The 13,981-nt window shown below is 47.8% G+C and overlaps 1 protein-coding gene across 3 annotated transcripts in view; it reads left to right on the top strand.

Moving 5' to 3' along the window:
- Nucleotides 1-10,483: 10,483 nt before the first annotated feature.
- Nucleotides 10,484-13,981, top strand: part of TTBK2 (tau tubulin kinase 2) — a 406,138-nt gene continuing 402,640 nt past the window's right edge. For 2 of the 3 annotated variants that reach the window (XM_063947657.1, XM_063947655.1), the window contains exon 1: nucleotides 10,484-10,889. The gene's annotated coding sequence lies outside the window, so the exon portion shown is untranslated. The remainder of the gene's footprint in view (nucleotides 10,890-13,981) is intronic. The other variant, XM_063947656.1, reaches the window with a different exon arrangement.

Below are 13,981 nucleotides of genomic sequence, written 5' to 3'. Positions count from 1 at the left end.
CCTGTTCCTCCTTGCACAAAGGCGGAGGTAGCGGTCCTGCTGCTGGGTTGTTGCCCTCCTACGGCCTCCTCCACGTCTCCTGATGTACTGGCCTGTCTCCTGGTAGCGCCTCCATGCTTTGGACACTACGCTGACAGACACAGCAAACCTTCTTGCCACAGCTCGCATTGATGTGCCATCCTGGATGAGCTGCACTACCTGAGCCACTTGTGTGGGTTGTAGACTCCGTCTCATGCTACCACTTGAGTGAAAGCACCACCAGCTTTCAAAAGTGACCAAAACATCATCCAGAAATCATAGGAGCTGAGAAGTGGTCTGTGGTCACCACCTGCAGAACAACTCCTTTATTGGGGGTGTCTTGCTAATTGCCAATAATTTCCACCTGTTGTCTATTCCATTTGCACAACAGCATGTGAAATTGATTGTCAATCAGTGTTGCTTCCTAAGTGGACAGTTTGATTTCACAGAAGTGTGATTGACTTGGAGTTACATTGTGTTGTTTAAGTGTTCCCTTTATTGTTTTGAGCAGCGTATATACCGCACCATATTTATTGGTAATTACAGGGATTAACTACAAACCAGACAGGCCCAGATCCTCTAATGCCACACCGTGCTGAACCCCCACACTAATCTTGCCCATTTTTTGGAAAAAGTACTGCAGGTTCCCATCCGGGGGGGGAAGGGGGGGGTGGGTGGTATCTGTGCCTGTGGGGGTTTATGTGACAGCAGTCATTGTGAAGAAAGGGAGGGAGAGATTACAGCTGTTTTGCATGATCCAGGGATGTTTTTAAAACCCAGAACAACCTAGACCATACAGAGATGCTGTAATCTCTCTCTCCCGGTGTTCCGCAATGACTGCTGACATATACACCCCATCGGGCTGGAGACCGCACAAAACGGGACATATGGGGATGTGCAGTACTTTCTAAAAAATTGCTGGGATTGGTGCGGGGACCTGGTCCGGTGTGGCGTAGGCTGCTCCGGACATTTTTGGCTTTTACCCAATCCCTCTACCATTTAAAGTTTTTGTATTTTATGCTGTTTAATATTTCGGAGTATTTATGGTTGTTGAAAGCAATGTTGGCTACAGTGCAAATATATCTCATGTTGGCAAAAAAAATAAGATTTTACTTACCGATAAATCTATTTCTCGTAGTCCGTAGTGGATGCTGGGGACTCCGTCAGGACCATGGGGGATTAGCGGCTCCGCAGGAGACAGGGCACAAAAATAAAGCTTTAGGATCAGGTGGTGTGCACTGGCTCCTCCCCCTATTACCCTCCTCCAAGCCTCAGTTAGGATACTGTGCCCGGACGAGCGTACACAATAAGGAAGGATTTTGAATCCCGGGTAAGACTCATACCAGCCACACCAATCACACCGTACAACTTGTGATCTGAACCCAGTTAACAGTATGACAACGTAGGAGCCTCTGAACAGACGGCTCACAACAAGAACAACCCGATTTTTTTGTAACAATAACTATGTACAAGTATTGCAGACAATCCGCACTTGGGATGGGCGCCCAGCATCCACTACGGACTACGAGAAATAGATTTATCGGTAAGTAAAATCTTATTTTCTCTAACGTCCTAGTGGATGCTGGGGACTCCGTCAGGACCATGGGGATTATACCAAAGCTCCCAAACGGGCGGGAGAGTGCGGATGACTCTGCAGCACCGAATGAGAGAACTCCAGGTCCTCTTTAGCCAGGGTATCAAGTTTGTAGAATTTTACAAACGTGTTCTCCCCCGACCACTAATGCCGAGACCCCTTCGGGCAGCCGCCCAAGATGAGCCCACCTTCCTTGTGGAATGGGCCTTGACAGATTTAGGCTGTGGCAGGCCTGCCACAGAATGTGCAAGTTGAATTGTGCTACAAATCCAACGAGCAATCGTCTGCTTAGAAGCAGGAGCACCCAGCTTGTTGGGTGCATACAGTATAAACAGCGAGTCAGATTTTCTGACTCCAGCCGTCCTTGAAATATATATTTTCAATGCCCTGACAACGTCCAGCAACTTGGAATCCTCCAAATCGCTAGTAGCCGCAGGCACCACAATAGGCTGGTTCAGGTGAAACGCTGACACCACCTTAGGCAGAAAATGAGGACGAGTCCGCAGTTCTGCCCTGTCCGAATGGAAAATCAGATATGGGCTTTTATACGATAAAGCCGCCAATTCTGACACTCTCCTGGCTGAAGCCAGAGCCAGTAGCATGGTTACTTTCCATGTAAGATATTTCAAATCCGCCGATTTGAGTGGCTCAAACCAATGGGATTTGAGAAAATCCAAAACTACATTAAGGTCCCACGGAGCCACTGGGGGCACAACCGGGGGCTGTATATGTAGTACTCCTTTTACAAAAGTCTGGACTTCAGGAACTGAAGCCAATTCTTTCTGGAAGAAAATCGACAGGGCCGAAATTTGAACCTTAATGGACCCCAACTTGAGGCCCATAGACAATCCTGTTTGCAGGAAATGTAGGAATCGACCCAATTGAAATTCCTCCGTGGGGGCCTTCCTGGCTTCACACCACGCAACATATTTTCTCCAAATGCGGTGATAATGTTGTGCAGTCACCTCCTTCCTGGCTTTAACCAGTGTAGGAATGACCTCTTCTGGAATGCCTTTTTCCCTTAGAATTCGGCGTTCAACCGCCACGCCGTCAAACGCAGCCGCGGTAAGTCTTGGAATAGACACGGTCCCTGCTGAATCAGGTCCCGTCTTAGAGGTAGAGGCCACGGATTTTCCGTGAGCATCTCCTGCAGTTCCGGGTACCAAGTTCTTCTTGGCCAATCCGGAGCCACGAGTATCGTTCTTACTCCCCTTTGCCGTATAATTCTCAGTACTTTGGGTATGAGAGGCAGAGGAGGAAACACATACACTGACTGGAACACCCACGGTGTTACCAGAGCGTCCACAGCTATTGCCTGAGGGTCTCTTGACCTGGCGCAATACCTGTCCAGTTTTTTGTTGAGGCGAGACGCCATCATATCCACCTTTTGGTTTTTCCCAACGGTTCACAATCATGTGGAAGACTTCTGGATGAAGTCCCCACTCTCCCGGGTGTAGATCGTGTCTGCTGAGGAAGTCTGCTTCCCAGTTGTCCACTCCCGGAATGAACACTGCTGACAGTGCTATCACATGATCTTCCGCCCAGCGAAGAATCCTTGCAGCTTCTGCCATTGCTCTCCTGCTTTGTCTGACTGGATCAACACCGGCTGACCCCGAAGCAGGGGTTTTGCCAGGCTTAGAGCATTGTAAATCGCTCTTAGCTCCAGTATATTTATGTGAAGAGACATCTCCAGGCTTGACCATACTCCCTGGAAGTTTCTTCCCTGTGTGACCGCTCCCCAGCCTCTCAGACTGGCATCCGTGGTCACCAGGACCCAGTCCTGTATGCCGAATCTGCGGCCTTCTAACAGATGAGCACTCTGCAACCACCACAGAAGAGACACCCTTGTCCGTGGCGATAAGGTTATCCGCTGATGCATCTGCAGATGCGATCCGGACCAGTTGTCCAGCAGATCCCACTGAAAAGTTCGTGCGTGGAATCTGCCGAATGGGATTGCTTCGTAAGAAGCCACCATCTTTCCCAGGACTCTTGTGCATTGATGCACAGACACTTTTCCTGGTTTTAGGAGGTTCCTGACAAGTTCGGATAACTCCTTGGCTTTCTCCTCCGGAAGAAACACCTTTTTCTGAACCGTGTCCAGAATCATTCCCAGGAACAGCAGACGTGTTGTCGGGGTCAACTGAGATTTTGGGAAATTCAGAATCCACCCGTGTTGTTGCAGCACTACTTGGGTTAGTGCTACTCCGTCCTCCAGCTGTTCTCTGGACCTTGCCCTTATCAGGAGATCGTACAAGTAAGGGATAATTAATACGCCTCTTCTTCGCAGAAGAATCATCATTTCGGCCATTACCTTGGTAAAGACCCGAGGTGCCGTGGACAATCCAAACGGCAGCGTCTGAAACTGATAATGACAGTTTTGCACCACGAACCTGAGGTACCCTTGATGTGAAGGGCAAATTGGGACATGCAGGTAAGCATCTTTTATGTCCAGGGACACCATAAAGTCCCCTTCTTCCAGATTCGCTATCACTGCTCTGAGTGATTCCATCTTGAACTTGAATTTTTGTATGTACAGGTTCAAAGATTTCAGATTTAGAATAGGTCTTACCGAGCCGTCCGGCTTCGGTACCACAAACAGCGTGGAGTAATACCCCTTTCCCTGTTGTAGGAGGGGTACCTTGACTATCATCTGCTGAGAAAACAGCTTGTGAATGGCTTCCAATACCGTCGCCCTGTCTGAGGGAGACGTTGGCAAATCAGACTTTAGGAACCGGCGAGGGGGAGACTTCTCGAATTCCAACCTGTAACCCTGAGATACTACCTGCAGGATCCAGGGGTCCACCTGTGAGCAAGCCCACTGCGCGCTGAAATTCTTGAGTCGACCCCCCACCGCTCCTGAGTCCGCTTGTAAAGCCCCAGCGTCATGCTGAGGGCTTTGCAGAAACCGCGGAGGGCTTCTGTTCCTGGGAAGGGGCTGCTTGCTGCCCTCTCTTACCCTTTCCTCTGCCTCGGGGCAGATATGACTGTCCTTTTGCCCGCTTGTTCTTATAGGACCGAAAGGACTGCGGTTGAAAAGACGGTGTCTTTTTCTGTTGGGAGGGGGTCTGAGGTAAAAAGGTGGATTTCCCGGCAGTTGCCGTGGCCACCAAATCCGATAGACCGACGCCAAATAATTCCTCCCCTTTATACGGCAATACTTCCATATGCCGTTTGGAATCCGCATCACCTGACCACTGTCGTGTCCATAAACTTCTTCTGGCAGATATGGACATCGCACTTACTCTCGATGCCAGAGTGCAAATATCCCTCTGAGCATCTCGCATATAAAGAAAAGCATCCTTTAATTGCTCTAAAGTCTGTAAAATACTGTCCCTATCCAGGGTATCAATATTGTCAGTCAGGGAATCCGACCAGACCACTCCAGCACTGCACATCCAGGCTGAGGCGATGGCTGGTCGCAGTATAACACCAGTATGTGTGTATATACTTTTTAGAGTAGTTTCCAGCCTCCTATCAGCTGGATCCTTGAGGGCGGCCGTATCAGGAGACGGTAACGCCACTTGTTTTGATAAGCGTGTGAGCGCCTTATCCACCTTAGGGGGTGTTTCCCAGCGCGCCCTAACCTCTGGCGGGAAAGGGTATAATGCCAATAACTTTTTAGAAATTAGCCCTTTTCTATCTGGGTTAACCCACGCTTCATCACATACATCATTCAATTCCTCTGATTCAGGAAAAACTACAGGTAGTTTTTTCACCCCCCACATAATACCCCTTTTTGTGGTACTTGTAGTATCAGAGATATGCAAAGTCTCCTTCATTGCCGTGATCATATAACGTGTGGCCCTGCTGGAGAATACGTTTGTTTCTTCACCGTCGACACTAGATTCAGTGTCCGTGTCTGGGTCTGTATCGACCGACTGAGGTAAAGGGCGTTTTACAGCCCCTGACGGTGTCTGAGACGCCTGGGCAGGTACCAACTGGTTTGACGGCCGTCTCATGTCGTCAACTGATTTTTGTAATGTGCTGACATTATCACGTAATTCCATAAACAAAGCCATCCATTCCGGTGTCGACTCCCTAGGGGGTGACATCACCATTACCGGCAATTGCTCTGCCTCCACACCAACATCGTCCTCATACATGTCGACACACACGTACCGACACACAGCAGACACACAGGGAATGCTCTTATCGAAGACAGGACCCCACTAGCCCTTTGGGGAGACAGAGGGAGAGTTTGCCAGCACACACCCAAGCGCTATAATATATATGGGAACAACCTTATATAAGTGTTGTATCCTTATAGCAGCTTAAATATATCAAATATCGCCAAAAAAAGTGCCCCCCCTCTCTGTTTTACCCTGTTTCTGTAGTGCAGTGCAGGGGAGAGTCCTGGGAGCCTTCCTCACAGCGGAGCTGAGCAGGAAAATGGCGCTGTGTGCTGAGGAGAATAAGCCCCGCCCCCTATTCCGGCGGGCTTTTCTCCCGGAGTTTGAGATATCTGGCATGGGTTTAATACATCCATATAGCCTCAAGGGCTATATGTGATGTATTTTTTTAGCCATAAAAGGTATTATACATTGCTGCCCAGGGCGCCCCCAGCAGCGCCCTGCACCCTCCGTGACCTATGGTGTGAAGTGTGTGACAACAATGGCGCACAGCTGCAGTGCTGTGCGCTACCTTCATGAAGACTGAAAAGCCTTCTGCCGCCGGTTTCTGGACCTTCAATCTTCAGCATCTGCAAGGGGGGTCGGCGGCGCGGCTCCGGGACGAACCCCAGGGTGAGACCTGTGTTCCGACTCCCTCTGGAGCTAATGGTGTCCAGTAGCCTAAGAAGCCAATCCATCCTGCACGCAGGTGAGTTGAACTTCTCTCCCCTAAGTCCCTCGATGCAGTAAGCCTGTTGCCAGCAGGACTCACTGAACATAAAAAACCTAAAAACTTTTTCTAAGCAGCTCCTTAAGAGAGCCACCTAGATTGCACCCTGCTCGGACGGGCACAAAAACCTAACTGAGGCTTGGAGGAGGGTCATAGGGGGAGGAGCCAGTGCACACCACCTGATCCTAAAGCTTTATTTTTGTGCCCTGTCTCCTGCGGAGCCGCTAATCCCCCATGGTCCTGACGGAGTCCCCAGCATCCACTAGGACGTTAGAGAAATCACTTTTTGACTTGTATGCTACTTTAGCAAAAAATGTACCACTTGAGCCATGTTGGCTACAGTGAAAATATATGCCATGTTTGCATTTGTAGTGCACTTTTTCGGTTATGTTTTATCCGATGATAACATTTTTTACTAATCAAGTAAACAAGTGTGTCATGTTGTTCTTTTACCTTTAAATACTGGTTCTGCAGCACCTTCACGATTGCCTTGCAGGTGTCCGGAATGATCCGCCCAAAAGTTTGAGCAGAGATGAGGGTCCCAAACTTTACATCTTCCAGTAGCCAGATACCTCAAGGTAGCCATCAGTCTCTCTGGCTGCTATTTACATATGTATATATTGGTAGATGCTCAATTAGCTTAGTGATATCATTCAGGTGCTCGGAAGGAAGGGGTATTTCTGAGCAAGAAAAAAAGGCATTTGGTTTCCCCCAGCACCCTGAATGATAACAGTAACCAGATATAAATCCCACATAATAGAATTCAGAGATCTTCGTTACACATATTTGCGCAAATGTGTGGTTAAGCCCCAAAGCCGCATCAAGGCGTCTCTGTATATTTGGGGTCCCTAGCGCTATATCTAGGTGCAGGGTGTGGCACCCCAAAACACCAGCATAAACCAGAAAGCCCAGCGTAGCATACCAGTGAAAAAACTATAGTGTTAATAAATTAGTATTTAGGAAGCCGAAACTATAGAGAGGGTGATACAAACATGAAATGTAATTAAAATAGAGAATAGTGTTAAAAAATTAATAAGTGAAAAGTGTTAATAGAATGTAAAGGTACATTCTATTAACACTTTTCACTTATTAATTTTTTAACACTATTTCTTACCTGCCACAACTGGAGCGGCCAGCTTTCTCTTGCTGGCTCCCGGCCGCCACTGTCGCCGGGCTATACACAATCTCACTACCAGCCCAGGAGCTGTCAGTGTCCGTGCTCACGCTCTGGCTCCACTGCTGGGTGACACAAGTGTCGATTGGTGGATGGCGCTGGCCATCCACCAATCACAGTTTGCGGTAGTATCTAAACACTGATTGGTGGATGGCTGGTGCTATCCACCAATCAGGTTAAACTGGAGTGTAAGCGCGCTTGCACAGTGAATGAGCCGCTGCCAGCCAGAGTGAGACTGTCTGTCACCGAAGGGACCGCGACATTGCAGCACTGGAGGAGGGTGAGTAGAAGTAATGGGCTGCCCCAATGATCAGAGGTCTCTTTGTAAATGGCTCCTTTATTGTAGGGGGGGTTAAAGTGGTGACTGATGGGGAGTACAGCCTGCTCTGGGGTCACATTCCAGCAATAACATAGCTTCTGTCTATATATGTGATTCTTCTTTTTTTTTTAAATCATTATTATTTTTATTTCTTATGTTTTTTTGTTATTTGACTGATTTTGAATATATTTTGGTCTACTTAGCTAAATGCAATCTGTGGTCTTTAAAATAAAAAGGGGACGCTGTCTGCCGTTATGTGTAAAAAGGGGATGCTGTCTGCCGTAATGTGTAAAAAGGAGGACTGGCTGCCATAATGTGTAAAAAGGGGGACTCTGTCTGCCGTAATGTGTAAAAAGGGGGACTGGCTGCCGTAATGTGTAAAAGGGGCTCTACCTGGTGTAGTGACGCTACTGTGCAGCATAATTTGAATAATGGAGACTACTATGCACCGTAGTAGGAATTGGTATTATTTTGTGACCACGCCCCATACCCATGAAGCCACGCCCCTATATATTTTTTTTGTGTGCGACTACGGCGCGCACTGCCCCTATCTTGCATGGGGGGCGCCAATGCCGTTTCTTGCACACAGCGCTAAAATGCCTAGTTACGGCACTGGCAGGACTGTTCATTTATCAGGACCATCGGCAGATGGGGAGATAGAGCCAACAGCAGACGGAAGGACAGACTCGGCGGCCCAATCGCAAGAGCTATTTTTACTTCAGTGCCGGCAGTGAGCTTGCGAACCGGCAGCCAATCGGGAGCTGCCAAGTAGCAGCTCCTGTGAGTGTGTTTTTTATTTGGGGGGCTGCCTATTTTTTTTCTGCGCCAGGCCCCATAAATTCTGATGGCAGCCCTGGGTGTAGGGCATACTTGACTATCTTTAGGATGACCTCTCCAGGAAATGACCAAAGATGAAAAACAGGTGGGCGGTGGCATCAGGCGGGGCTAATAGAGTCAGTAGGCAGAGAAAATGCTGCAATTGCACAATATTTGCATAGGGGTGACGTCATTAGCATAGTTTTGTACCATTAGGCCTCACCCCCTCGGCAGAGACAGCGGAATGACTATATTATCTCTACAGTCTGCCCACTTCACTAGGAAGTGTGAGGAATGTGGGAAGGGTGCTCACTTTTCCGAAGGCGCAGGGGACTAGCTGAAAAAATGTGTGTCGTCCGCAGGGTCCAGGAGAGTAGGCAACCCTACTGTAGGGTGCTGGTGATAGAGCAACCACCGGTGGGATCTAGATCCTAATTCAAACCTGATCGCTGTGCTGCACATTACACTGTCCTGCGATCAGATAGTCGCCGCCCAGGGGGAGTGAAAACTTGCCCCGTGCAAGTGTGCGATTGCATGTGTACGCTGTGCAAAAATTCCCTCAGTCAGCGGACAGCTGCAAAACCGTTCACATCACACTCACCATCTAATGTTTTTCCCATTCTGTGCAGTGTGTGCGTAGCTCAATACTTACTCCTCTAGTGTGAAGAAATCAGGCTGATCGGTGCCGGAGCTGACGTCACACACCCTCTCTGAAAACGCTTGGGAACGCCTGCATTTTTCTGGACACGCCCAGTAAACAGACAGTTACCACCCACAAATGTCCTCTTCCTGTCATTCAACTTGCATACCTTGAATTAAATTTTCATCCAGAATCATTACTGCTGTCCGTCGCACAAGTGCATTGCGATGTATACGCATGCGCAGTAGTCCGATAATCGCCCGCTGTACGAAGACGCACAGCAGCGATCATGTCTGAATTGGGCCCCGGGCCCTAGTGCTATTGACACGTTGTGATTGTCTCTCAGCTGCAGACTCTGGTAGCTATTTTGGAATTTATGTATATATGTAGGAATTGCATACTGATTCGAAAACACATTGAGCGTTTGATTTAATTAAAACATAATGCTGCCCAAGTTCGCCAGCCGTGTGGGGTGCCAGACGAACTCTGACTTTTTTTTTTAAAGGGGCAGTCACTTATAAAGCAAAACCGTGCCACGAAGAGCGCATACATACGGTACATACGTCAGCCCCTAAATTGAGCATTTTAATATGCAACCCTTTGGGGGTGCAAACTAAAATGTGGAATTTAGGGATGAAAGCTGGCGTTCCAGCACTGTCACAGTGACACACTGCAGGCACTGCCCACACACCACTCCTAACTGAAAAGACCCGTATTTAGGCCAAAATGTGGTCAATCCTCTGCACTCTTGCTGGACAACTGATGCTATTGTTTCTTTTTTTTTTTTTTTGAGCATCAGTAGTTTGTGTCTATGTGTGAAAATGTATATATATAAAAAAATATATAGATAGATAGACTAATACATAGCTATACAGATAATCATTTAGGCAGAAGGGTGAAAATGGTTTACTACATTTCCCATCTGACCCTGTCGCGCATGCGCAGTCGGATTGTGACGCTTCTCCCAGGTAACCGCTATGGCCATGTAACGTTACGCATTCGCTGGGAGTGCCAGGGCGTGGCCTGACTGTAGGCGTGTCCTTACCACGCCCCTTCAACCTCTGATTGACGCGAGCTCCTCTCCCTCACTCTGCTCTGACTTTTCCCAGTGTGGCCAATTCCAGCGCCGCGACGGCCTTGCGGGGGGGAGGGGTTATTCGCCGAAAGGGGCGTGGCAGCGCCTAGCACGCTAGGCTGTGTGTGGTTTGTGTTGGTAAGGTAGTCTGTGACGTCGCTGGTGCTGCAGTGATGGAGAGAGGGGGGAGCAGCCGGTGACCCGGGGAAAGGGGTGGCGCGGCTCGGGACCAGGACCGGCGGCGTGTAACGGCTTAGCTGCCTGACAGCGATATGGATGGACACCAGCTCACAGCTACGGGTGGGTAGAGGTGACCTGGGCGCCCCGTCTGTGTTAGAGAGATAGTTCAACCTCGGCTGTGTGCGGGGCTGTTATATGGCATGTCATCGGCGCTGGGCTCCGGGCACCACTGAGGTAAGAGGAGGAGCAGAGTGTGTGTGTGTGTGTGTGTCAGTATGTGTGTGTCAGCGTACATTGCAGCTAAGCATCCATCTCTGCCATACATCATGTCTCCAGCAATGGCACTGCCTCTGTCACTGCATGCATCCCCATTGTGATTCATTCATCATGTGTGTGTGTGTGTGTGTGTGTGTGTGTATAGATTGCTGTGGGGACATATGTACATCATTGCATGAGTGTGTGATCTGTCTGTACACAGCAATTTCAGTGATGATCACTATGCAATATGAAGGGAGCAGTGTGTAAAATAGGCAGCACATAGAGAGAGCAACACACACTAGGGAGGGGCCCAGCAATCTGCTATGTCTTTATTGTGCTGGAGGCTCCCCCTCCTCCCCTGTCATTGCTGAGCATTGCATGATCAGGAGACCCCTGTGGAGAAGAGAGAATCCCCCCATTGGTAAAGCACATTCCCCTACATTCTGCAAGGCTTTATTTGTGTGATGATGGCAGCATTCATCACACAGTGTGTAATATCTGTGTGTAGCAGCTCTGCTGTTATTGTGCCCAGGCTGTATGGTCAGATTACACATGCTGTGTGCCCGTCACATTGTATTATTCAGGTTCTTATAGTGACAAAGGGCCACCTTGCTATTATGTGGTTAATGTTGTGTGGTTTAGTTGATTATAAAATGCTGAGCCTGGGAATATTGAAAAAAGCTTATTCTAAGCCCGGAGTGGGGGACCTTCGGCCCTCCAGCTGTTGTTGAACTGCACATACCAGCATGCCCTGCTACAGTTTTGTATTTAACCATGCTAAAACTGTTGCAAGGAATGCTGGGATGTGTAGTTCAACAACAGCTGGAGGGCTGCTGGTTACCCACCCCTGTTCTAAGCTATTAACGTTGCTGGTGGAAGTTGGCGTTTTGCTGAAGGCCCCTTGGATACGTGTGTGCATATAAAGTATGGTTTATCCTTCATTGCGATTGCCCAAAGAACCAAGAGTGCCTTTTATTTAGGAATCCTGGAACTCCTCTGCTTTTTACGTCATAGTTCAGTTTGTATACAGATGATAGCTATTTCATGCTATTGCTGTATGTGAAACTTTGCATCTGTTCAGTATGTTTTGGGGTTTGGGAGAGATTTCCTGGTCCTTCTGCATTAGTCAGGAATATATGTAGTCTTGGTGCATTATGTGTGTATACAAACACATTGTCATGAAGGCAGAACCTGCAGGCCTTCTGGAGGTCTCCGAAACTTTCCATGTTTTCAGTGCTGCAGAAGCAATCCCCTGCTTGTTGCAGCGTACAACTAACACCTAGCTCTCTCTGTGTGCTTGGAACTTTGCATTAAAAGAGCAATATTTAAAACCAGTGCCTGAAAAGGGGCCACTACAATATGTGCTGGTTAAAAATAGTTCCATCAGGCCAGAGGGATCTCTTTATTGAACAGCTACTCTTGTTGCTGTGTACTAGAGATGACAGGTCACTCATACTACACTAGTACAGCATCCTCTGGCAGACCTCTGTTGCCTTCTCTGTATCACTTGTTAGTGTTGTTGCAAATTTGCTGTGTTTCATTAAGTAACTCATTGGTAGACTAGGGGGCATACTCACGTGGTGACTTTTGCTGTGTGCTAAGTGATCTAGGTTAGCACAGATCATTCAGCACACATCGTTATACACACAGCGATCTGTGCTAACCAGTGTTCTTTATACACATGCTAGGCGATCAAATTAGATCTTGCCTGCATGTGCTAAAGATCTGAGTGGGTGATGGCGACGTGCACGACCGAGCATCGCCATCGCTATGGGATGTACACATGGAACGATTCATGCTTAATTTCTAAGCAATCTAGACAGATCGCTAAAGGGGGTACACACACGTACCTATGTGTGCTGAGCGATCTAGCACAGAACGCTCAGTACACATCTCTCCCCCCACTCAGCACACATCGCAATGTATGCTGAGGGTGGGGGGACAGGGTGGAAGCTCACTTCACCCAGCGGTAAAGTGAGCGATCTAACTAGATTGTGCCTGCATGCAGGCACAATCTAGAGTCAGCGATAGCGACGCATGGGGCCGCGCATCGCCATCGCTATGGGGCTTGGTCGCGCACGTCGCCATCACCCACTCAGATCTTTAGCACATGCAGGCAAGATCTAATTTGATCGCCTAGCATGTGTATAAAGAACACTGGTTAGCACAGATCGCTGTGTGTATAACGATGTGTGCTGAACGATCTGTGCTAACCTAGATCACTTAGCACACAGCAAAAAAAAAGAAACCAAAGAATGGAATTTGTAAATTATCTTAAATTTTTTTTTTTACAGAAAAAATGATTAAAAAATGAATAAAACAGGGATGACAGGTTTATGATGGAACAAAGGTATACCTGATCGGCAAGACCGGCCGTGAATTGTTCAACTTCAACCTTGAAAAAGACTAAATACTATAGTCGAAACATGTCGGTTTAGGAGTTCCACTGAACTCTTCTTGCACTACTGGGATTAGACGGTCCAGGCATTCCTTGTTAGGCAATTCACGGCCGGTCTTGCCGATCAGGTATACCTTTGTTCCATCATAAACCTGTCATCCCTGTTTTATTTATTTTTGATTATTTTTTTCTGTAAACATTTTTTTTTAAGGTAATTTACTAATTCCATTCTTTGGTTTCTTTTTTTGGTGGGCATTCTTCCATTTGGGAGATTATATCTACACACCACCACCTCCTATAAGTAATATATATCTGGAGGAAGTTAATAAAGAAACCGCTATGGGATTACAACTGCCATGTGTCATGTGAGTACGGTACGTCCCGTTGCAGGGATTACTGTATGAAGGTGTGTCCACTTGTTCATTTCACACGATCGGTGATAGGTGGCTAAAGATACCTTTATGGGAGTACCTCTATTATCCGTTATGTGAGTACGGTATGTCCTCATATTGGGATCACTGTGTAAAGGTGTGTTCACGATTGGTTCGTTTACCTATTGGCGATTGGTGGCTAAAGATACCTTTATGGTAGTCATTCATCTATTCACTATGTGAGTTGTGGTACGCAGTTCTTTCCACCATTCTTATTTCTATAAATCCACGTGGGTGAT

The sequence above is a fragment of the Pseudophryne corroboree genome, chromosome 12 (assembly GCF_028390025.1).
Source record: "Pseudophryne corroboree isolate aPseCor3 chromosome 12, aPseCor3.hap2, whole genome shotgun sequence".
Taxonomy (NCBI): Eukaryota; Metazoa; Chordata; class Amphibia; order Anura; family Myobatrachidae; genus Pseudophryne; species Pseudophryne corroboree.
The sequence above is the reverse complement of the archived record's forward strand: the minus strand, read 5'-3'. Positions and strand labels throughout refer to the sequence as shown.